We start from the raw sequence: 22956 nt of genomic DNA, 5'->3' as shown, positions 1-22956 counted from the left end.
CCAGGCACAGGACAGGGCCTGCAAGGGCCGGGTAGGTTGCCTCTGCTTATCCGGGTTCAGAAGCTCTGGCCAGGCTCTGGGTCAGACCTCTGTGACCCCCCCCTCCATAGCCCCATTCCTGATAACCAGCTTGGGATCTGAGAAACCAGGGCTTAGAGTCCCTGCCCCTCCAAGGGTTAGCAGAATCCTATTTCAGAAGTCATGGTGTGACCAGATGACCGTCCTTTGAATCCGGGCATCTGGTCACTCCGGACCCCAGATATCTGGGCGGACGCAATAAGTTCCTATGTCGTTCCCAGATGGCGGGGCTGCCATGGAAGTCCTGATAAAAGCTTATTTGAGTCTTTAAGCCCAGAAAGGACTCAGTGAGGGTGGGTGCATTTTCTCTGATGATCCCCTCTGTTACTCAGCAAGCACAGATTACAAGAAAGGGGATAACCTTCCTCCGAATTAGCAGGAGCCTCTTGTTTTCCGGTCATTCTCACCCTGGTGCTACCAGGGCCAGGCCGGTGCCCCGGAAGCCCCAGGGGGCCTGAGCCTGCAGCTACCTTCTAGCCCTGTCAGATGGGCTTTTTCTCCAAGCGTTGCTTCCTGGAGAACAGGCAGGAATGCAAAATTGGTATCCCCGTGCAGGGCGGCCTGCTCAAGGGGGAGGAAGGTGGTTTAACCAGTATTGTTCAGTGATTGCAATGGCTGACCTGATCTGGAAGTCCCGATGATGGCTCATTTGACTCTCCAAGCCACGTCAGGGCTCCAGGAGGTTGCATGTGTTTGCTTTGATGGCCCCTTTTCAATTGGTGTGAATGGATGACAGGAAAGGCAGGTAGCATTCCTTAAGAATATTAGAGACAAGGCATAAGGGACCCCCATTCTTCTACGGTCTTTCTCCCCAGAAGCTGCGAGGGCCTGGGCTGGCCCAACCTGGCGTCCCAGAGGCCAGAGTCTCTGGTGGTCATCTAGCTCTGTCCAATGGGCCTTTCTTATGAGCCCTGCTTCCTGGAGAGCAGGGAGGGATGTAAAGCCAGCACTGTGTTCTGGTTAATTAGGTTCAGAAGCTCTGACCGGACCCTGAAACAAAGGGCCAGCTGGCCCAGGGATGGAAGCCCCTGGCCCTAGGCTCCCTTCATGACCCACTATGTCGCAAAGTGCCTGGAATTGGGTCCCGAAGGCCCAGGGTGGTCTCCCTCACTTGTCTGGATTCAGAAGGTGTCACTGGGCCCTGGTTCAGATCTCTTTGAGCCTCTTCCCAATAGCCCCTTGCCTGATTCCCAGCTTGGGCTTCAAGAACCTGGGACTTAGAGTACCTGTCCTCTCCAAGGGCGAGCTCATTCCTTTTTCAAAATAAGACACCGTGCAATCAGATGGCCATCCTTCAAGTTCAGGCATCTGGTTGTGCGCCATGCATTCCATAGGGCACACAGATGCCTGGGCTACCCTAGAAGTCCCAATAAGGGTCCAGCCCTCTCCTTGTGTGTCTTAGCCAGTGGAGCTGTCTGTGGTTGCTAGGGCGCTTAGGTGAGGACCAGGCATGGGGTGGGCTCATCCACCTGGGAGAACCCAACTGACAGGTGATGCCCGGACCCTCTGGGAGTGGCATGATATGAGAGACAGCCCTCCCAAGAGGAAACTCATGCTCACACGGCACACACCTAAAGGTAACCAAATTGCAGTGCCTCCCAGGGCTGGACCCCTGAAGGAACTGCCACTTGGACCTTCACAAAATCAATCTCAACTTTCGCAGGTTTTGAGTGACTGAGGAGTGGTCTGTCTTGGGTGGCAGGGCAGCCTGAATGAGAAGGAGCCGGGGTCGACTCATGAGGGAACCCTGGCTCCTCTCTGTGGCAATACCATGGCCGCTCTAAACCAGTGTAAACTGCTTCGAGGAGTGGGAGAAGATGCTGGCCCCGGCCACTCGAGCTTCCATGCATGTGCCTGAAGTGGGTGGTATAAGCAACTTGTCTTTTCTCCCCTTGGTGCCTCCTACCAGGGCAAGAGGGTACCCCAGCCCAATGGCATGGCTTGGTCTGCTGCCAAAGCTGGGGACTCTCTATGTGCAGGGATCAAGCCCTGGCTTCCATCGTCCCTGGTGGGTGGTAGATGGCTAATGTGCAGATGCCCCCTTCTGCTACCCATCAAATTGGTCTGTTACCCATGCTTTGGCATCTGACTATGACCTTAGATCAGACGTAGCGATCCAGTGAATTTAAGTATAATATTAAGTGGAGCAAAATAAACTAACCAGGATTCCCTCAGTAACATCGAATGAAGAGGGAAGAGCCCAGTGCCATATCCCGATCTAGTGGTGGGTACGGTAAATGTGGTGTAAAGAAGGCTGACTCCACTGTGTCACTCAGGGTCCCAAAGTCCTTTTGATCGAACCTCACCCCATAGATGATATTAGGCAGGTAGTGGCCCCAGGAGCACCAGGAGTGGGTCTTCTTGGTGCCAGGTTGCTTGGGAATGTATCCCAAAGCGAATGGTAAACTCCATCTAAGGTTAAATATGGGCGCAAGACCAAAAGCCAACAAATACCGTAAGGGAAAGTTGAAAAGAACTTTGAATAGAGAGTTCAAGAGGGCATGAAACTGTTGACAGGTAAATAGGTGGGGTCCATGCAGTCCGACTGGATGATTCAACACAGTGGGAAGGTTGGTCGCTCAGGAGGGCGTATCTCCTCAGTGAGACAATCGCCTGGGTATCCCCAGCCTGCGGGGTGCATTTCCTCTGTGGGGATGTGCTTCGACTGGCTCCAGGTCAGCTGGGAAGGCTTCAGGATGGCAGGTGGCTCTCTGCTTTGATAGAAAGTGTTACAGCACCCCTAGCAGCAGCTTTGGGCCCCCGGGCGAATGACTGCTTCCGCACCCTCTCCCCGCAAATTTGCCAGGTCCCTATTAAATTGTGCCAATGCGAGGAAGAAAGACGGGTCCCCTGATGACTATTGACTGGGGCATACTGTTGACTCCCCGACTGAGTTGCACTGTCGGGTGAGGAGGCCCATGCTGGGTGCCAAGTGTCTGCAGTGATGTTGGTTACCCTCCTGATCCCGTATTGAAACACAGACCAAGGAGTCTAACATGTTCGAGAGTCGGAGTGCTGATCGACACCCTGGAGCACAATGAAGGTGAGGGATGGAGTGCACCAGCTAAGATCCTGCTGCATCTTTGAGGCACATGCACCACCAGCCCCTCTGGCTGACTCTGCCGGGGAGGTGGAGCATTAGCATGTGTGATAGGACCCAAAAGATGGTGAACTATGCCTGGGCAGTGCAAAGCCAGAGGAAACTCTGGTGGAGGTCCACTGCGATCCTAACATACAAATCGGCCATCCAACCTGGGTGTAGGGGCAAAAGATGAATCAAACCCTCTAGTAGCTGGTTCCCTCCAAAGATTCCCTCAGGATAGCTGGTGTTCAGAAAGCTCGGTTTTATCTGGTAAAGTGAATGATTAGAGGTCTTGGGGCTGAAAAAATCTCAACTTATTCTCAAACTTTAAATGGGTAAGAAGCCTGGCTCGCTGCACGGAGCTGGGCATCGAATGCTAGTGACTAGTGGGCCACTTTAGGTAAGCAGAACTGGCGCTGTGGTTTTAACAGAAAAGGAACCCGATGCTGACACTCATCAGACACCAGAACTCATACTCACCTGTTGCCAGCACTGCTAAGCAGGGGCTAAGCTGTGATGAGTAGGCGAGCTGCTGCAGTGCACATGGAACCCCGGGGTGTGGGCCCGGGTGAAGCCACTGCTGTTGCAGACCTTAGTGGTAATACCAAATATTCAAGCATGAACTTTCAAGGCCGAAATGGAGAAGGGTTGCATGTGAACATCAGTAGAACATGGGTGAGTCGGTCCTAAGAGGTGGGCAAGTGAAGTTCAAAAGGGGTGGGTGATGGCTTCCATTGCCCTTGGATGATTGAAAGTGAGTCGGGTGAAGATATCCAAACCCTGAGTTGTGGAGACAGGCGCCTTCATGGTGTCCAGTGTGGTAACGAAAATGATCTTGTAGAAGACGGCTGGAGCCTCAGGGAAGACTTCTCTTTTCTTTGTGAAGGGCAGAGCACCCTGGAATGGGTTAACCCCTAGAGCGGGGCCAGAGCCTTGGAAAATGTAACTGTTCCAGGGACATCTGGTGGGCTCTCGCTGGTCCTTGAAAATCCAAGGAAGATGGTGTAAATCTCCCACTGGGCCATACCGATATCCACAGCAGGTCCCCAAGGAGAACAGGAACTGACATCTCACAACAATATAGGTAAGGGAAGTTGTCAAGGAAGATCTGTAACTTCAGGATAAGGATTGGCTCTAAGGGCTGGGTGAGTCGGGCTGGAGTGTGAATCGGGACTGGATGTGCACTGTGCATGACTGAGATATTGCCTTCTGAGGCTGCAATGAGTCTGGATCGGAGATGGGCCCTTCCTGTAGATTGCCCCAGCTGTGGTGGTTGAATCTACGCATGCCCGTTCCTGCGGAGTGGAGCCAGCGTTCTGCCTCGGCCCGTGCCTAGCAGCTGACTTAGAACTGGTGCGGACCAGGGGAATCCAAATGTTCAATCAAAACAAAGCAATGTGCAGGCCCAAGGTGTGGGTTGACACAATGTGATTTGTGCCCAGTGCTCTGAATGTCAAAATGAAGGAATTCAATGAAGCTTGGGTAAGCAACGGGCGTTACTATGACTCTCTTAACTTCTTCTCAGTCGTAGTGGCCTTTACCTCCAAGTGGTCCTGCTGGTAACTATCTCTATACCACAATAGTCTTTGAGGAGAAGTATATAGAGATAGGCCAAACAAGGTTCTATCATGAGCATGATAGTGAGAAATGGCAAAGCTAACAATCCCAATTCCAGATGCGGTAGTTTCTTGAGGTTGAACACCCCACTAAGATGGCGAAAGGAGGCGCTGTCTTCTTTTCCACACATTGATAACCTTCTTACTGATTTTTTCAACTCCATACCTAGATCTAATAACACAAGACATAACAATTAATCAAATCACACTGTATCACCCTGTTCACCCTCTGTACTAATAGACGATGATAAGATTTTAGACCTCAGTGAAAGTATTGAATTTGTAGCCTCATCAGCCAAGAGTGAAACTATTGCATCAAGACTTAAAAAACTGGCAAATGTTTATGAGGGCAAAGATGAACTCAATAACAAGCAAAGTGATTTCACCCAAAATGTCACATACTGGAAAAATTCCAATTAAAAATGCAACTGTGATTTATGTGAAAACATAATGGCAACTTTCAAAGAATTTAAAAAACGTATCCAATAAAGATAAAGGATTCTACCTACAAAACATATTGCTCTAAATGTGACAAGGAAGCCGCATTCCACAACATTGCATGCTACTATGCAAAATGCAAAGGTAGAATAAAGAAAGGAGAGCTACAATTCCTCTGTTGCTTCTGTGAACAGAGATTTTGAAAATAAATTAAATGTAGCAACATGCAAGACTGCACGTCCAAAAACTCAAAATGATGCTATATTCACAGCTCTAGCAAGCAGCAAACCATCCAAACTATGGCCAAACTTTGACTGAGAGACAAAATGCTGCTGCTAGCTGAACTGGAAAAGGTACATGAAAATAAAAGAAATATAAATGCGTTCATGGTTGCGCTTTCTGACCATATAAACAGAAAACAAATTGCAGAAAAAAGAAGAAATAGAAGAGAAAAAATAAAAAACTGTCAAAGGATGTGCAGCAAGCATCCAACAACACTGAAAGTAACTCCAATGATGAACCTGAAATATCAGTGGAAATAACAAAAGAAAAGTGTTAAGTCTTCATCAGCAGAAAGAGAGTGCCTAAAATCACTAAATGTCATGATCTAATGACAGACTATCAGTAGTTCAGGTATATTCCAAAAATCCACAGCAGAATGAAGCTGCAAGTGCCCCAGTCCAAAATAACCTACTAAAAAAAGATAAGAAAAATTAAAGGATCAATAAAACTCCTAAGAAAAGATATGCAAAAGCAAAGGGAAACTGAAAATAATATCATGCAGTGTTCAAGAAAAACAAAAAGGAAATTGGCAAAATAATCACTTATGGTGCAGAAGATGCTAGTTGCCAAATCGGTGCTGATGATATATTTCAATACTACAAAGATATTATTGAAAAAGAGAATAAAAAAAACACAGAATTCATTCCTATTGACAGAATACCAGAAGAATGGGATTTCAAATGAGTGTGTAAATAAATTGCACTTCTTGAAATAACTGAAACATTAAAAGATTCTAACTTAAATAAAACAGTGGGGGCCTGACAATGTTGGCTTAAATGATCTCTACAATGTCCACAAAAACCAACCATGGCTGCTGCCCAAAAGATTATCAACTTGGTTAATTATGAGAAGGGTTCCAGTATGTCATTTACTCAACAGTATGGAAACCATTTGCACGTGCTGCCACTCACCAGTGTCTCCAGCTGGCTTTGTGTCTGAGTGATGGCTGACATAGACAAGCAGATGGCTGAGTTTCTTTACAGACTCAGTGAAGAGTCATCATCTCCGCACTCAGATCACTAGAGCCCATCTACTGATGAAAGGCAGGAATAGGCAGGCATACACAGCAGCTGTATATTGTGCAAGGCCACATGCAGTCTCAGGCAACCAATCCAAACCTGACAATCATTCACCCAGCAAACCCCAGTTCTTCTTGTTTCAGTTTCATACAGGACAGCTGGTATGAATTATAAGCCAATCCTAGAGAACAATGCAGACACTTGAGCCTCACAACAGTCAAAATGAGGTCTTTTCAGCAACCAAATGACAAGTATTGTTTTGACCAATAGCAGTTCACAAAACTTTATCTCTCACAGCATAGTGTATACTTTCAGCTGTGATTGGCAGACTCTGAACGCTGGTCTATTGATTGTTCAACTCGCTGTTGTTTGTGGGTTTAATAAGGGGTGAGCGCCAGTAAACTCTGCAACTTGGTGGTGGGCTGAGTTTTTGATGAACTCCACGTTAGAAGCAGAGCACGGAGTGATGAAACTCCACGAACCCTGCCGGAGGAGAGGACTTTACTGCCCACCCTTACTCCAGAGGAAGAGATCGAACATTTGCTAATTGGAGATATAGCAAAAGATGCACCTGAAACAATTGCTCAGGTATCAGATACATGTCCTAAAGCAAAGGACACAAGGATCAAAAGGCATAACAAACTTCTAGAACTTCTCATTGATAGAGCGAAAAGGTGTGGTTGTATGACATATAGGAAGCTCATATCAAAAACAATCAAGGTGAGTTACAAAAACTTGATGTGGTGTTCACCAAAGATGGTACTGCTGTAGTGATTGATGTCGCAATTCGATATGAAAACTCACAAAATTCCCTTAAATAAGCATTTGAAAGTAAAGAAAAATACTATCAGGACTTAGAAGAAATATAAAACCTAACAAACTGTTCCTCTGTGAAATTTCATGGTTTTATTGTAAGATGTCGGTTGTGTGGCATCAATGCAATGACACTGCTCTAGCAAATGGGTTTGCCATTTAAGAAGAGTGTTTGCCTGACCACTTTAATGGACACTAAAAATGTGCTAAGTATTCATGGGCAACTAGTTGTTTAACCTTTTATCTATATTTCTTTATAAACATTTTAAACATAGAACATTGTAACATTGTTACAGCTGTTCCACCTCTCCGCCAACAGCGATAATGAATGATAACTAACACATAGTGATCGGGATCCAGAAAATCGGAGAGCTGGGGGAAAGGGGTGAAAAGGGATGGAGAGAAGGACCCCAGTGGCGCTAACAGAAGAAAACCATGTCCACCCTCCTGGGCTCGTGTTTTAAAGTATCCTGCAAGGATCCTGCAAGCCATGCGGAAGTGGGTAGGAGCCGGTGGCCAGAGAGCAGAGGAAAGCTACAGGTAGCCAGCGGCCTGATACTAGCACACTCATTCAGACATGCATACATCCTGTAAGTCCCACAGCCTGTACACCCATTAACCACAAGGGGACGCACTCCGCCAATTAATTGAAATAGGTTAACTGGATAACATGTGAGAGTGGGGGAATTAAGTACAATCAGGTGGTCTCTCAGGTAGAGAAAGGGAAATTCCTCCTCTTCTTCCTCCTCACGATTATCTCCCACACGGTCAACCATCTCACTCCACCTCTCAAGGTCTTTCTCCGCATGTTTGCCTGTGTGGATACTCCGGTGGCGCGCTTACTAACACTCAAATATGCATTGCATTGCATTGCATAACACATATTTCATTTCTATTAGTACAATGTTCTAAGAATATTTGTTTGTTGACCCTTAAAGTTTGTTATAGTCCTACAGACCACCACCCTCTCAGGGCCCGGCCATAAAAAACAAGGGGGGAGGTTTATTTAGGGACCAGTAGCCCCCAGTGCCTGGCCATGCCAGCAAATGGGAGGGGGACCACATGGCCCTCCTCCTGGAGCCTTTAATGACCCAAGGGAGCCATCCCCCAGGCCCGGCTCGAGCTATGTACTGGGGTGCTCACCCCCAGAACATAGAGGTTTCAGTGCAGTCAGGGAAACCTGTGTCTGCTGTTGCTCAGTAGGAGCAATTTAAAGCTCCCGCAAAGCAAGAGCAAACACTAATTTAGCTCCTAGCCGGCAAGAGTATTAAAAATACTCCCACTCTCTGGGAGAGGACTTTTCATCTGCTTCCCTACTCATTGTGAAGCGGGCAGCAAAACGGATGAGAAAATTGCTCATGCTTGCAGGGAGCAGCATTTTTAGCTGCACCCTGCTTGCTGTAGCAATACCGGCTCCCGCTCGAGGTGGGGAGACGGCTGGGGCAGCAGGGGCATTGGGGCTCACCCTCAACAAAGAGATAGTGGGTGCCTTGGGTGGGCCCCAGGGCACCACTCATTCACTGACCAATCCCCTGGGGAAGGGATAACCGGGCCCAATATGGGCCCGGGTAGGGGGCTGGGTGCCCTCCTCGCACTTCATAGAATGGCCAGGCCCCAGGAGATGGTGTTCCACGGGTTGAAATTGCCTGGGGAGGGGGACCACATGTCTCCCTCCCCCTTCTAAATATGGCCAGGCCCAGAGAGATGGGGTCCCTGGGTTCAAAATACAGCTTGGGAGAGGTGCTACGTAACCCTCATCCTATAAAGCGTGTGCCAGGCCCAACAGAATAGGGTCACCTGGGGCTGAAATCAGCTCAGGGGGGAAGGGATCTTGTGCCCCCCTCTCGAGTTGGCTTACTTTGGCGGGTTGGCTATATCAGGCCCTGCGGCCAACCCTCCACCGTGCACGGCATACAGTTGGCTGCAGGGCCTAGGTATTGGCTGAAGGGCCTAGCCACAGGCCAGACCCTGTGGCCAACCCCCCCACCGGCCAAAGCATGTGCGTGGAGTGGGGTTGGCTGCATGCAGGGGGTTGCGGCCAAGCCCTGTGGCCAACCCCACTCTGCGTTAAACAAAACCTTAAACCAAAAGGTTACAGTGATGTTGTAGTTAGGAAATAGAATGAAATAAACCTTAGAAATTCACACACAAAAAAATCAAAGGTTACAGTGACGTTATAGTTAGGTTCACAATATACACACACCAAACCATAGAAATTCAGCAGTTATAGTTTGCGTTATCTCAAGAAACTATAACTTGTACCCTAAGTTAACTATAACTTGCGCCCTTGCGATGCACTGCTAATTACCCTACATATTACATCACTCATGACATCTTCTATGACATCATTGATAATATCAGTGCAACATTTGCTGCACAATTATTGATGAGAAAACCGTTCTTGAAGAAGGCATGAGTTATAGATATCTTAGGGCACGGGTTATAGTTTCTTGAGATAAATCTGACAATAACTGCTGAATTTCTATGGTTTTGTGTGTGTAATTGTGTGTAAATATTGATACTTGATTTGTGTCTGAGTTTAGGGTGGATTTCTAGTAATTACATACACATAGTCAGTGCACTTTGTATAAATGATTGTTAAATATATGTGAATTATACCTTACTTTGCACAGGACAGTTGTATCTAATTCCATGGGTTGAGTTAGCACTATATAAAACTGCAAAAAAAGGGAGGAATGTGCGATTAGAAGCATACATGAGAAACCTACATACTTCAGTAGCACATGCTCTCCAGGCTAAGTAAGATCAAAGGGTAGAGAATTAAAGAAAGAGGTGCAAATGGGGAACAAAACAGATAAAAGTCATAGGGGGTCAAATAAGGGTGGAAACACAAGGAAAGACACAGGAGACTGAGTAAGAAAGGGGAGATGCATGAAAGGGTGATGGATCTGTTTTCCATGTTATTAGTGCAAAGAAAGAATACATTACAAAAAAATAAATTCTTGACATGTCTAAACATGTAATTACTTCAGTGACTGTCAACTGCTTCAGGCTGTCATTCCATTGCAGAACGCTGCTCATACATGCTCTAAACACAAATGAACGCAACAGGGAAGGTAACTAAGGAACCCAGCCAACTTGTCCCACCTGTCCCCACTATGTGACAGCCATGTGTTGCTGTGAATGTGATCCTCTGCACTGCACTCCCAAAGGGGCTCATTGAGAAAGACATCTGTGTCTGTAGCTTCATGAGTCCCCCTTCTGTGCCTGACCCCCAAGCGGTCCTCCATAGGGTCAGCCAGGAGCTGGTGTGTCGTGGGCCCTAGTGCAAGGAAGGAAATAGCCCCCTGGCTGCTGTTTGAATTATAAAATACAGCAACAATTAGGGTTGGGAAGGCCCTCTGGCTCCCGGGGCCACTGAGCCTGCTACAGCAATGGAAGATATGCCCCTACCCAGACACTCAGAGATCCCAAAGGCCAGCAGAAGCAATCAGAACTGGGCACAGAGAAGGTTTGTCTACAAATCTCTTTTGCATTTCATCATCGCAAGTCTGACTACTGCTGCACTCGCAGGCCTACTCAGAGACTCACATGCTACTTCAGCTCAAAGGACATGTGGTCCTGTTTTTGAACTAATTTCCATTGAATTTCTACCAGGGCCGGTTTTAGTGCTGGTGGCGCCCAATGCTACAATGTTTGTTGGCACCCCCCAGTGACCACCACTACCACGAATTCCCTCACTACCACCTTTTAACAGTGCCCCTCAAGTCTTAATAACCACTCTCTCACAGATGCATTTAATTCGTTTTATAGTGCCACTTATATCAGTATAGGGTATCAGAGCCCTTTACATCACGCGCTCTACACAGAGAAAATCAATCGTAGGTGTGTACATTAGTGTATAGAAAATGGTAAGTGAGACAGAGGACTACAAGGCATAGGAGTCACATGTCATCCATACTGGTAGGCAGCATAGTTTAATATTGCTTGGTCTGGAGAAGCACAAACTCAGGATTTAAAACGTAACACTATTGTTGGGGGTTCTCTTTAATAATCAGAAATGATTTCTGTCCAAATTAACCCTTTTCCCAACATTAGGATAGTGAAAGACTGGTAAAAAAATCATAATGCTCTAATCTGTACCTTGTAGTGTTCCCAGCCCGTCCCTGCATTGCATTGGAGGTCCACTCACCTCGAGCCTGCTCATAGTACCACAGCGTGAGGCCCCTTTCCCTAGAGTCGTGGTGCTGGCAATGTGGTTAGTGACAACAAGGGGTAGCCCCTAGAAGCTACCTCCCTTTCCCCTCCCCTGTCTTTGACCTGGCCCCTGAATGTTTGCTGTTGGCAGTGCACAATGCCATGCTGTTGAGATCAGAGCTGATGGGCTATCAGAGTCGGGCTGGAGATTCTGCATGGCGAGCACATCTCTCCGAGGTGGGGAGTGCTGGAAGCCTGATTGTGACCTCCTCCTCCCCTGTCCCTAGGGGTATTCGCAGCAGGGCACGGTCCACCGGCAGGCTGTGGGTCACTGGTGTCTCAGCACCCATAGGATTCCTGGCCGGATCGGGGTCAGTGGAGGGTGGCCAGGTGCCAGAGTCTATCATGGGTGTTGGCGAGGCCAAGGAAATGGCAGCCAGCCCACTCGTCTGCTGTGCCCGTGATCCGCCGTGTGGGCACTATCAGTGCACAAGCACCAACCCAAGAATAGATGCAGAGCTTATGATTGTGCACTGTGATGGCTGCCGCACTGCAATGTAAATCAGGAAGTTAAACAGTGTTTGCACCAAGCAACATGATGCAAGGGGGCTGTTATAAAAAGTGGTGGTGCTGCGGGTGCAGCTCATTGGTTGCAGTAAAGTGCCCACTTTGGCACACGGAGTCACTGGACGGTAGTGGTGCGCATGCGCATACCCACGAGCCAGGCCTCAGCAGTGATCACTTATGGTGGGGATTGTTCCAATGCCAGATGTCTCCTCTGCTCTTCATCCACTATGGCTCCGGGTTTGTGCACTACCGCTGCATACGTGCCGGACTTGGAGTGGAGCCAGAGCATATGAATAGGTACTTTGCTGGCTTTGGAGTCAATAACAACAGGCACTAATGGTTACTGAGTGATGGTGCAAATCTGGGTATGCATTGAACATTAATGATTGTGCAAATCAGAACATGTACTGATGATTAATGATGCAAATGTGGCCATGCAGCTATCCAAGGCTTATAAGTAATGATGCAATCTGGGCCTGCACTCAAGATATCTGAGTTCAGATCTGTATATGCATTGAAGCTGGGCCAGCTTTAGGGCAGTTCGACTGGTGCAGCTGCACCTGGTGCGGAGCTCGGTGGAGGGGGGTGAGGGGAGCTGAGTTTAGAAATAACTTACCAGTTCAAAAGCACCTGCTGCAGAGTTCCTTGTGTGACCAGCAGTTTTTGGACAACTTAACATGGGAAAATAATGTTACTGCTGGAGAAAGATCAGAGTATTGTCTAGTGGCACTTTGACACATCATTAGTGCAGAGGGTTAATATGCCTGCTGTAAAGGTGTGCTATGCAGATCACAGAACTGTATTTTATGTGGATAGCTCAGTGGGTTGCCACTTTTGTCACAGAAACTCTTTTGTCATTTGCAGTTCAAAAGTTACAATCCCAACGTATCACAGGGACCTATGAGGTGTCATCAAAAACCTACATGCAAACTGCCTGGTATAGGTTAGAACGTTGTTTTTCCCCAGTCTTTCATTATCCTAATGATGCTAAAATTAGTTCTTTTGGGTCGAGATACAAAGCCAACTCCAACCACTGTGGTACATTTTAAATGCTGAGTTTGTGCTTCTCCAGACTAAACACTCTTAGAATATTCTGTCAACTGGTATGGATGATATGAGATTCCTGCACCTTGTAATCCTCATTATTTTATGAAACATTTCCTATAGACTGTTTTACTCACGTACGATTCATTGTCTCTATATAATGTTTGTGTGATATAAAGTGCACTGACACCCTACACTGGTATGAGTAGCACTACAAAACAAATGAAATGCATGTGAGAGAGGGGCTATGGAGAGATGAGGGGCACTGGTGAAGCATATGAGTGAGGGAATCTGTGGAGAAGGAGGTCATGGAGGGGGTGGGTGCCAAAAAATATTGTCACACCGGGCGCCACCAGCACTGAAGCAGGCCCTGGATTGAAGGTTAATGAGCAATGGAGCAACATTGCACTAAGGATTACTGAGTAGAGTGGCAATCCGAATATGGTGGCAATTGTTGCCCACCACTCCTTCTGCTTCTCTGTCACCAGAGCAGCTTTGCAATGCCCACAAAGCTGCAGCAGCAGGAACAAATAAAATGATACAAATGTCGTTATTTTCATTTTCTTTTTCCTTTATTTACACTGCTAAAAAGCAATAGGGCAAGGAGCGGAGGAGCCGCCACTGCCCGGTGGCAGGGAAAACAAGCTGAAAACCACTGTAAATAGTGGTTTCCAGCTCGTTTTCCGAGGCTCTGAACTGCAGATGTCCATTAAGGGGTGTGAAAACACCCCAGGACATCAGCACCAGCCCCCGCAAGCTTTATTTTTTTCTTTGGAGGAGGGGGGGGCTTGGAAGCGCCCCCCCCCCCCCCACTCCGCGTCAAACGGTGAGATTGTTCGTCAAGTTGGCAGGTATGCTTTTTGAATTTGTAAGTAAAACATTCTCTGCACCTTCAGCACATGGCGCAGATGTTTTGAATTTGCCCTGGGGAGACTTTCTCATCAGCGTCAGATGAGGGCTATAAATCGTGCAATTCCAGAGCACAATCTGTCCACAGAAGCGGAACAGTGAGCTCTCTTGCAGCAAGGTTCATGCAGGGTGCAAGGGGTGATTCCTGGCAGTGTTTAAAAAAAAAGAAGTGGAGAACTACACAGCATGCCCTTTCCTGGATAGCTGGGTGAAAGAAAGTTTGGTCCCTCTCTGCAGCTCATGAATAAAATAAGGTAGGGCCAGGGCTTTAAGTGGGAAAAAAAACTGGGGGTGCTCTAAAAGGGGAATGGTACATTTCTTAAAGGGGTGTGGCCTATCCAAATAGGGGCGTGATCTAAATCAAGATAACTAGCATTGTGTGCTTAAGAAAATCATGAAGTCGCATCCAGCAAAGGATAATAAAATAGGCAAAAAGGTATACGACTCCTCCTTTTTTAGCAAACATTACTGTTGCTCCATCTGAACATAGTGCAATCAAGCTATCATGTAGCAGACTTTTTGTGAGTCCAACTTTTTCGAAGTAGCTTAGGAGAGCTGTCTTTACGCCAAGGGCATTTGTTTCTGCCAGCTCCAGAAGGCCGAAATAGATGGTCACTGGGGTACTTTCATTTCCAAAAATGCCACGGAGGTAGATGATTAAGGTTGAAGCATTGCTAATAGAAGTACTTTCATCAATTAATACTGTGATCTTTGGTTTGTGTTGTCTGATATAACAGACCAATCTTTGTTGCATTTCCAGTGCAATGTGTTTTATTATTTCAGTTGCAGTCACATTGCTGTGCAGAACACGGCCCAGTGCACTGCCATTCTTTGCCTGAAGGAGAATTAGATCAGGGTGGTCAGTGAAAGGGCGATCTTTTTTTGCCAAGTAGTAGGCAATGTCAAATACCCTGCATGTGCTCTCCATATGTTTTGCATTACATTTGTGTACTGTCACCAGCAATGTATTTTCCTGCTGAGCTGTAAGAATGTCTTCAGCTGCCAAGTGACCAGCGCTGACCTTATGCTTCATAATCTTCTCCCTGAGCTGTTTCTGCCTGGAAGCTTTTCTGTCACCGGAAGGACCAACCTCGCCATCTGCCCACTCTTTACTTATGCGCATGCCCTGGGTGTTATTGTGCACTGAAAGACCTGGTGATTTAGCCTGTTTGCAGGCAGAACATCCAATATTGCCTGACTTAAGATACAACCATTTATATTCCTCTTGAAAGTAATACAACTGTTTAGTGTTCCAGCAGTCAGGGAGTTCTTTCTCTGGCACACGTTGAAGTCTTTGTAAAGGTGGACTGTTCTTGGTAGACTCTTGCTGAGTTTTACTAGCCTCATCACTAGTTGGTTGCACTGGACAAGACTTCCCTGTAACACGCTGGCGCTTCAGTGACTGTAGGAAGTCAATCATTGAAGACTGCATAGACTTGCGTTTCAGAGCAGAAGCAGATAAGCCGCTAGTAGCCATGGTAATATTTAGAACTTCCTTCTTGAAGGCTGGACTGGTATATCTGAAAAAGAAAAGCAAATCTTCCTCTGCTGATTTCCTCTGCTGATTTTGGTTTCCAGGTGACAAGGCCTTGCGTCACGCAACGAGAATATTAAGCCTCTTATCTGCAACAAAAATTGAATAGTTTACTCCAGTGATCAACAATGTTTAATTGGAGTGCCATTTGGCAGGCAGATGTTACTCTTCATTTTGTGCTGATCCTGAAAGGATCTCTCATTGTGCAGTGGAACAAGAATAGACTACTGCATGGAATAAAGAATATCCTGAGGCACTGCCATCCTACTGCATCACTGCATCGAATAAAGAAATATTATTTTACACACTGTAGATAACCCCTGCTCACCCCCTTGGTAACTTGGCACGAGCAGACAGGCTTATCCCCAAGGCAATGTGTAAAGTATTTGTACCAACACTCACAGTAACATAGCGCAACACCACAAATGGACACCACACCAAGTATTTATATAAATTACTTAATATAGATTAGGCAGATCAAAACGTCATAAACAGCACATACACAATCACTCCTGTTTTAGAAAATGTTCTCTTGAAAAATGTTCACTTGGGTACTGTTCTCTTAAAAATGCTCACTTGAATAATCTTCTCCTAAAAATGCTCACTTGGATAATGTTCTCTTAAAAATGCTCACTTGGATAATGTTCTCTTAAAAGTGCTCACTTGGATAATGTTCCCTTAAACCTGGTGAATAATGAAATTGACTGAGCCCTTCGGCTTGGAGGACTCCTGCTCCTAGCGTGTGGAATGTTATTTCAAAACTAATGTGACTGAGATGTTTTTCAAAAATGCCCCAGCTGCACTCGTGGAGTCAGAGAATCACCCAAAGTAGCGTTTTCCCATATATCACAACTGTAAAACACCTTCTTATTACACTACAGCGGATTAGTTGGGGGAACTAATGTGTAATTAGAGATTGGCTAATGTGTAGGCGACAAGAAATTTAGTATATTTCCCTTCACATAAATGCGATGAAAATGCAATTAACTGTAAGCTGTATAACAACATCGTCATTTGCGTACATGACTTCTATACTACGAATGTATCGTATTGTTTACTATTAAAATGCAAAATAAAGTTAAAAAAACAAGTAGTGTTTTCCCAATCACAAAATAGCACTTTCTCAAATCACCCCGTGATTGCCATAGTCAAGTCAAGTTAGAGCCGGTTACCTTAGGATGTGAAGGGGGCTCTGCGGTCCGCGCTGATCTCCTGTGAAGCCGCTTTCGCCAGTGGGACACGCCTTGGCCTCAGGTTCAGCTCCTTTCCTCGATGACGAGCGCGAGGGAACCCCGGTTGCTAGGGGACGCCTTGCGCCTCTCCAGACTCAATGTAGCTCCGCCTGACGAGCCTCCGCATTGCTGGGGGAAACCCTCGTTGCTGTGACCAATCCGAGCGCGGCTCAGAAATGACGATCCCGGGCCGGCGGTGGTGAATACCGGCAGTGTGTTTTCAAGGCTCCTTCTCAGAGCGGTGAACCCGGCCTCGGGCACACAACACAGCTCGAGGGACGGCAGTGGAGTCAATGCACACACAGCGCTCGGGGGCAAAGCAGGCGCTCCAAAGTTCCTCAGCGGTGCGTTAATCCGCACAGAGCGTGAGGGACACGATCCTGGGGCAGATCACGCTTGAGGCAGAGAAAGGGGGACACAGCACACAGCAGACAGTCCCTTGGTCCTCTTCCTCAGCAATCACAGCAACTGTAGGTCAGCTCCCAGACACTCGGCAATGTCAGCACTTTTCCTCAGTCTTCCTGGCTGTTCTTCTTTTGGCAGGGATTCCTTCTTGCTCACAAAGTTTCCTAATCTAATTTTACTGGGGCTCCAGTCCTACTTTTATACCCCAACAGTCTTTGTTCTTCTTGTGTGAGGGTTCCTGGACCCAGTCTAAACCAGTTCTGGGTGCACTCTGCCAGTGCACCTCTTCTTCATTTGTGAGTGTGGGCCAGGGACATCAGACGCAACGCAGGAGGTGGAGCCAGCATTGTGGCAGGCAGGCACAGCCCTATTGAGACCCAGGTGCTACTCCTCCCCACCACTCTACATGTAGATGGGGCTAATCAGCCTAGTGCTGACTCACCCAGCCTTCTGGAGCCACCCCCAGCCCGTCACTCACAAACCAGACAGTCAATGCACAACCAGGCAGAGGCACACAGAAAGGTTGAACAGGAAAATAGCCACTTTCTAAAAGTGCTATTTCCAAACTTAGAATTTAAAAACCATCTTCACTAAAGGATGTATTATTAAATTCTGAGTTCAGGGATACCAGATTCCATATGTCTATCTTGCCGTTATGGGAAGATATGCAGGTAAACATGTTACCCTACCTTTGACCTTTGAGGCCCGAAAATAGAGCCCCCTAGAGACCCCTTTCGAGGCCCCCCCCAAAAAAACTGGGGGGGCTCAGACCCCCACAGACCCCCCCACTTAAAGCCCTGGGTAGGGCAGGGCTGTTTTGTGTTTCATGCCTCAAAATAGTGACTGGCCTCTGAGCACAAACTTCTCTGCTCCTTACCCAAATATTGTGACTCACTCACAGGGATCACCCTAGCGCCAAGTTGATGGTGTGAATGGCCGGTGTGCGTAGGCAGGAGGAAGGAAGTTACTGGGGTGTGAAACGGCTCCAAGGAAGATTATTAAAAGTAGTTTAGTCTTAATCATCGGAGCCAAGTGAGAGGGATGCTGCAGTCTGCAGGACTGTATTACCTACAGCTCAGTGCGCCCCTCTAAAGAATGGCGCCCTGGGCCTGGGCACAGCCGCCCACGCCAATATCCAGTACTGGGGAGGCACATAGCTTTGCTTAGAGCCTGCAGCAGGTGCTAAGGATGATGGAGGGGCCCAAGTACCTAAGCTGCCAGTCTCAGTTCCACCTCATCCCTCTGTCACTCACCACCAGACACTTCAGCACTTTTATCTCATTTTCGCAGTTTCTTTTCATCCCTGCTTTCTTTTCTCACAGTTTTTCAATCTATCTCTGCCTCCTTCTTTCCCTCTTTTATGTTTTTCTTTCCCTTGTTCTAGATCAAAGTCTGTTTAAGAAAAATAAATGTGGGTCTCCAACATAAGTGGGTGGCTATCACTTGCAACCACCATCTCAAATTAGGCAATGACCGGGTCCGTCATGGGGGTAAAAATAGCACCTCTCCTGTGTGTGTTCGCATGTGCCTGTCCATCATTATTATTATTAATATTATTATTATTATTACTATTAACAATAATAATAATAATAATATTAATACTGATAACATTATTTTAATTTTTATTATTATTGCTATTATTATTATTATTATTTTTGTAGAGCACGCAATTACCCAAGGGAGTACTGGCGCTAGTGTACTTATTTACTATACACACCAAATTCAGACCTCCATAAACTAGTAAAACCTAAAAGGAACATATAAACAGATGGGTTTTCTAATCCATATGGAATTTTAAAATATTAGCTTCCAGCTGAAACTTGATTAGCGACTTGTTCCAGGCCTGCGCCATGACCTGCAACCACTCGGCTCCTACCCAAGACTTGATCAAACAATTCTTTGCACTCAACTGCACCCCTCATGTTGTTGACTCAGCTAGATCTTTAAGCATCACCCTGGGCAAATACCTAAACATGCAAGCTCACATCAGTGCCTCTATTAGGGGTGCCAATCTTCAGCTCAACACTCTATGGAAAGTCAAGCCATTCTTGCCGCCTGAGGGCATCCAGTCAGCAGGCCAATCCCTAGTTATCTTACGATTGGAATATGGTTTGGTGACCCTAGCTGGCCTTCCTGAAGCCAGGTTGACTCCAATTAGAGCCACTCTTAACACGTCGGCCAGACTTTTCCCGGGCTCCAGAAAACAGGACCATATCACTCCGGACTTAATACAGCTTAACTGGCTATCCATAGAAGCAAGGACCCGTTTCAAGATAGCTTGCCTGATGCACAAAGCTTTCCATTACAACAACCCCGCCTACCGAAAAAAACTTGAGTTATCAGGCTCGAGTCGGAATTTAAAGAGCTCTAATACTCTTCTTTTGAAACCACCCAAATTCAATAAGAAAAGAACCTACAACCGTGCCTTCTCTGGTCTTGCTCCAAGAATTTGGAATGCTCTTCCTCCCGAGATCAAATCCAACCCATCGACTACCTCTTTCAAAAAACATGTCAAGTGACTAATACTGAATGACCATCTACAGCAATAGCCCTGATGCCACCTTTATTCCACTTCCCTCGCCAGGCTGATAGTCTTTTTACCTGTCTCTCTAAATTTGTTATGTTTCTCTTCACATGCCCTTTTTAGGTCTCGCCTGAGCCAGCACATGTGCTGCACTGGCGAGACATTTAGGAGTGGAGTTTTAAAAGTCTGACCACAGCTTTGTGTGGCATACAGTGTGCAGTTACGCGCACACTCACGAGCAGAGGCGCCATCTGGCTTTCCTCTCGCTCGGCCAAGCGCACGCGCCTCGCTTCAATGCCCCTCCCCCACCACAGAGCGCATCTAGCAGCTTGTGTTTAATTTACTTATAGCGCGAGGCGAGGCACTAAAGAGCTTTGTGGATAGGTAACATCATTAGCATGCTACTGACGGGGCTACATATATCATTAGAGACTTTGTCGTGCAAACAGTGATACAGATTGTTGTCAAGCTGGCACAAGCTTTGTAAGCTATCTGCCATGCAATCAATTCCATACAGTTGTCCCAAACTGTCGCGCGGTGTCTCATGTGATGTGTCCGGAAGGAGCTCAACAATCAGTCTCGCAGGGGCGATGACGCTGCTTCTGCGGGCATCTTAACTGGTCAAGGAGAACTTACAATGTATCCACCAACTAACAAGGTGAGGGAATCCACATGAATTAATGGCCAAAGCTGCTGACGTTCGAACTGGAGGAACACGCTCGAGTCCCGGCGCCAGCACAACACTTAATAACTTCTTGTTTATAAAAGAAATAATTTTGACCTTGTGCAATGCAATCTGATTCTCAAGTAAAGCACTTTAATTGCCTCGAGACAAGTTTGTGTGATATAAAACTGCACATTCAGTGATACCCACACCTCAGGCTATTTTCAATGATGTAGGAAGCAGGGCTAGACAATCTTAACGAAAGTAACCAAGGGCTCAACAACTCAATACTACCTTATGTTACAGTATGTGTTACAACGTGAGTTCACGCTAGCTTGCTATCTAGGACTTCCTGCATTTTACATATCTTTTCAATTTCTTACATCACCAGTTTTCATCTAAAACATTGTTTAATGTTTCTCAGTTGGGCACATGGAGCAGGAAGTGTGACATGCTGCAGTTTCCTCTGCTTGCTGATGACGGTGTCATTTCCTATCATTCATTGGTGTGCTCTTCCCGCCACACCTAAGGAGTTCGAAATGAACCTTGGCCCAATTTACTGCGAAGTGAAGCACTTCCAACTGTACTTCTCACATATGTTCTCAGTCACTTTTCTTTGTTCAAAAGTTACATTTATTTTTGTCATGATTATTAGTGGGTGATCCAGGCCTGAGAACTCTCTTGAAGGGAGAAGAAATCAAGTCCAATGCATCACAACTCGGTGGGGGACAGAGAGTCACAACGCAACACGATAAAGCCATTATTGTCGCAACAAGGGCCTCTGCAGAGCTCTGTGGACCCACAAACAAAAACCCACTAAATTTAGTTGCCGAGGTCAAACGTAAGAGATTAACCCTTAAGGAAACAGTCTGGGAACGTAAGGTAAGAACCAACAGGAATGAAAAACCATATACCAGCTGCAGAAAGACCCAGACCATATGCGCTTCTGGGAGCACGTGAACAAATTAAAAAGCTGCAAGGAATCAAGGAAGTATGGCATCCCAGAAGCTGCTTGGATCCGACACGTAACATAGTTATACCTGGCCACCCGCCAGTCCGGGGTCATGGTTGTTAAGCAAATCTCCTCCGCTGATATTCCTACTGGGGAGCCAGCCACCCAGCCTAGGAACAGAGACAGCTCAGAGCATGATCTATCCTTACAACCACATGAGACCCGTCATTCAGTAGCCAAACATACAAATTGCAGGAAGGCTGAAAGCATCATTCGCACATGAGAAAGGACGGGGCTCCCAATCCCAGTGACTTACCAGCGTCCTTGTTTTTAATTTTTTTTATTTCTCTTTATTGGCATTTTGAGATATCATAGACATAATGCAATTCAAGCATTGCCTGGGCATAACATTACCTCTTGTCAACATTACATTTCTTATAAACAAAAGAAAAACAAAGGCTACAACACATAGGGATATCTTCAGCATTACAGAATTTAGCTAAATAAACAATTGCTCATAACTTACACGTTTCATACATACATCACCTAGACAGCATTTAACCCAGAATCACAAGGTAATACATATTACTATGATATAGTTCCCTAGGTAGCTGCAGAGGGGTAAGTGTGTAGAGTTAGCCTAGGGAGACCTGAATGTTATAATATGGGGTCTCATTTAACACCCCTATGTTCCTAGTATACAGCACCATAACCTAGTCCTTTGAGTTATAGGCCTGTACCCAGGCAAGGAAAGCGCCCATATGTCTACCAGCATCCTTGTTTAAATGCGCCCCTGATAACTGGGCAAAGATGCTGACCCCGCTTTTCAGAAATGTGTTTCAAACCGCGATAGTCCCTGACACTTGGAGAGTGTCCATCCTCCGTCACATATACAACAAGCATTGGCATAGCCAATAGGTCTCACCTTTGGGACCTTATAAGTCTTTAGCCATGCAACAGTTAATGTTGTTGCAGTAAGGATATTGTGCTGCATAACTAAATACTTATAAGGTCCCTAAGGCGAGACCTATTGGCTATGCCAATGCTTGTTGATATATTGCCTGCTGTAACTTAGGGGCCCATTAGTATGTCGGGCGGATCGCCACCGCCCGCATGGCAGTGGCGACCAGCCCGACATTTCCTCCCGCCCGCATGTATATTCCCCCCCGCCATATTACTATGGAGGGGGGGACCCCGGCGGACGGAAAGACCGTCCGACGGTTTTCCGCCCGGTCGATGAGTCGACCGGGCGGAAAAGCTGTTATTATGGTGGCGGTGTCTGGTAGACACCACCATCCATTTTAAGATACATGCGGGGTTATGCCTTTCCGTGGCGGCAATGCCGCCATGGAAAGGCATGCGATCTTCTACATTGGGGGCCCGTAGCGGGCCCCCAAGGATTCTGGGGGGTGGGGGGTGCACATGGGGGGTACCCCCTACAGTTCAATGTACAACGTGGCAGGCACCGTGTGGTGCCTGTCACATGCATTGAAATGCACAACTTGCATTTTTGGCATTGCGGCGGGCGGTGCTTTCAGCACCGCCCGCCACAATGTTAGAAATGCGGGATGCGCCCGCTAGTGTGGCAGACGCATCCGAATGGTATGTGCGGGACCGCCGCATGCATTGCGGGCTGTCC

General features: G+C 46.8%; 1 pseudogene; it reads left to right on the top strand.

Moving 5' to 3' along the window:
- Positions 1 to 2193: 2193 nt before the first annotated feature.
- Positions 2194 to 4230, top strand: LOC146811365 (28S ribosomal RNA; annotated as a pseudogene).
- Positions 4231 to 22956: the final 18726 nt, after the last annotated feature.

Source organism: Triturus cristatus, chromosome 7, assembly GCF_964204655.1.
Source record: "Triturus cristatus chromosome 7, aTriCri1.1, whole genome shotgun sequence".
Taxonomy (NCBI): domain Eukaryota; kingdom Metazoa; phylum Chordata; class Amphibia; order Caudata; family Salamandridae; genus Triturus; species Triturus cristatus.
The sequence above is the reverse complement of the archived record's forward strand: the minus strand, read 5'-3'. Positions and strand labels throughout refer to the sequence as shown.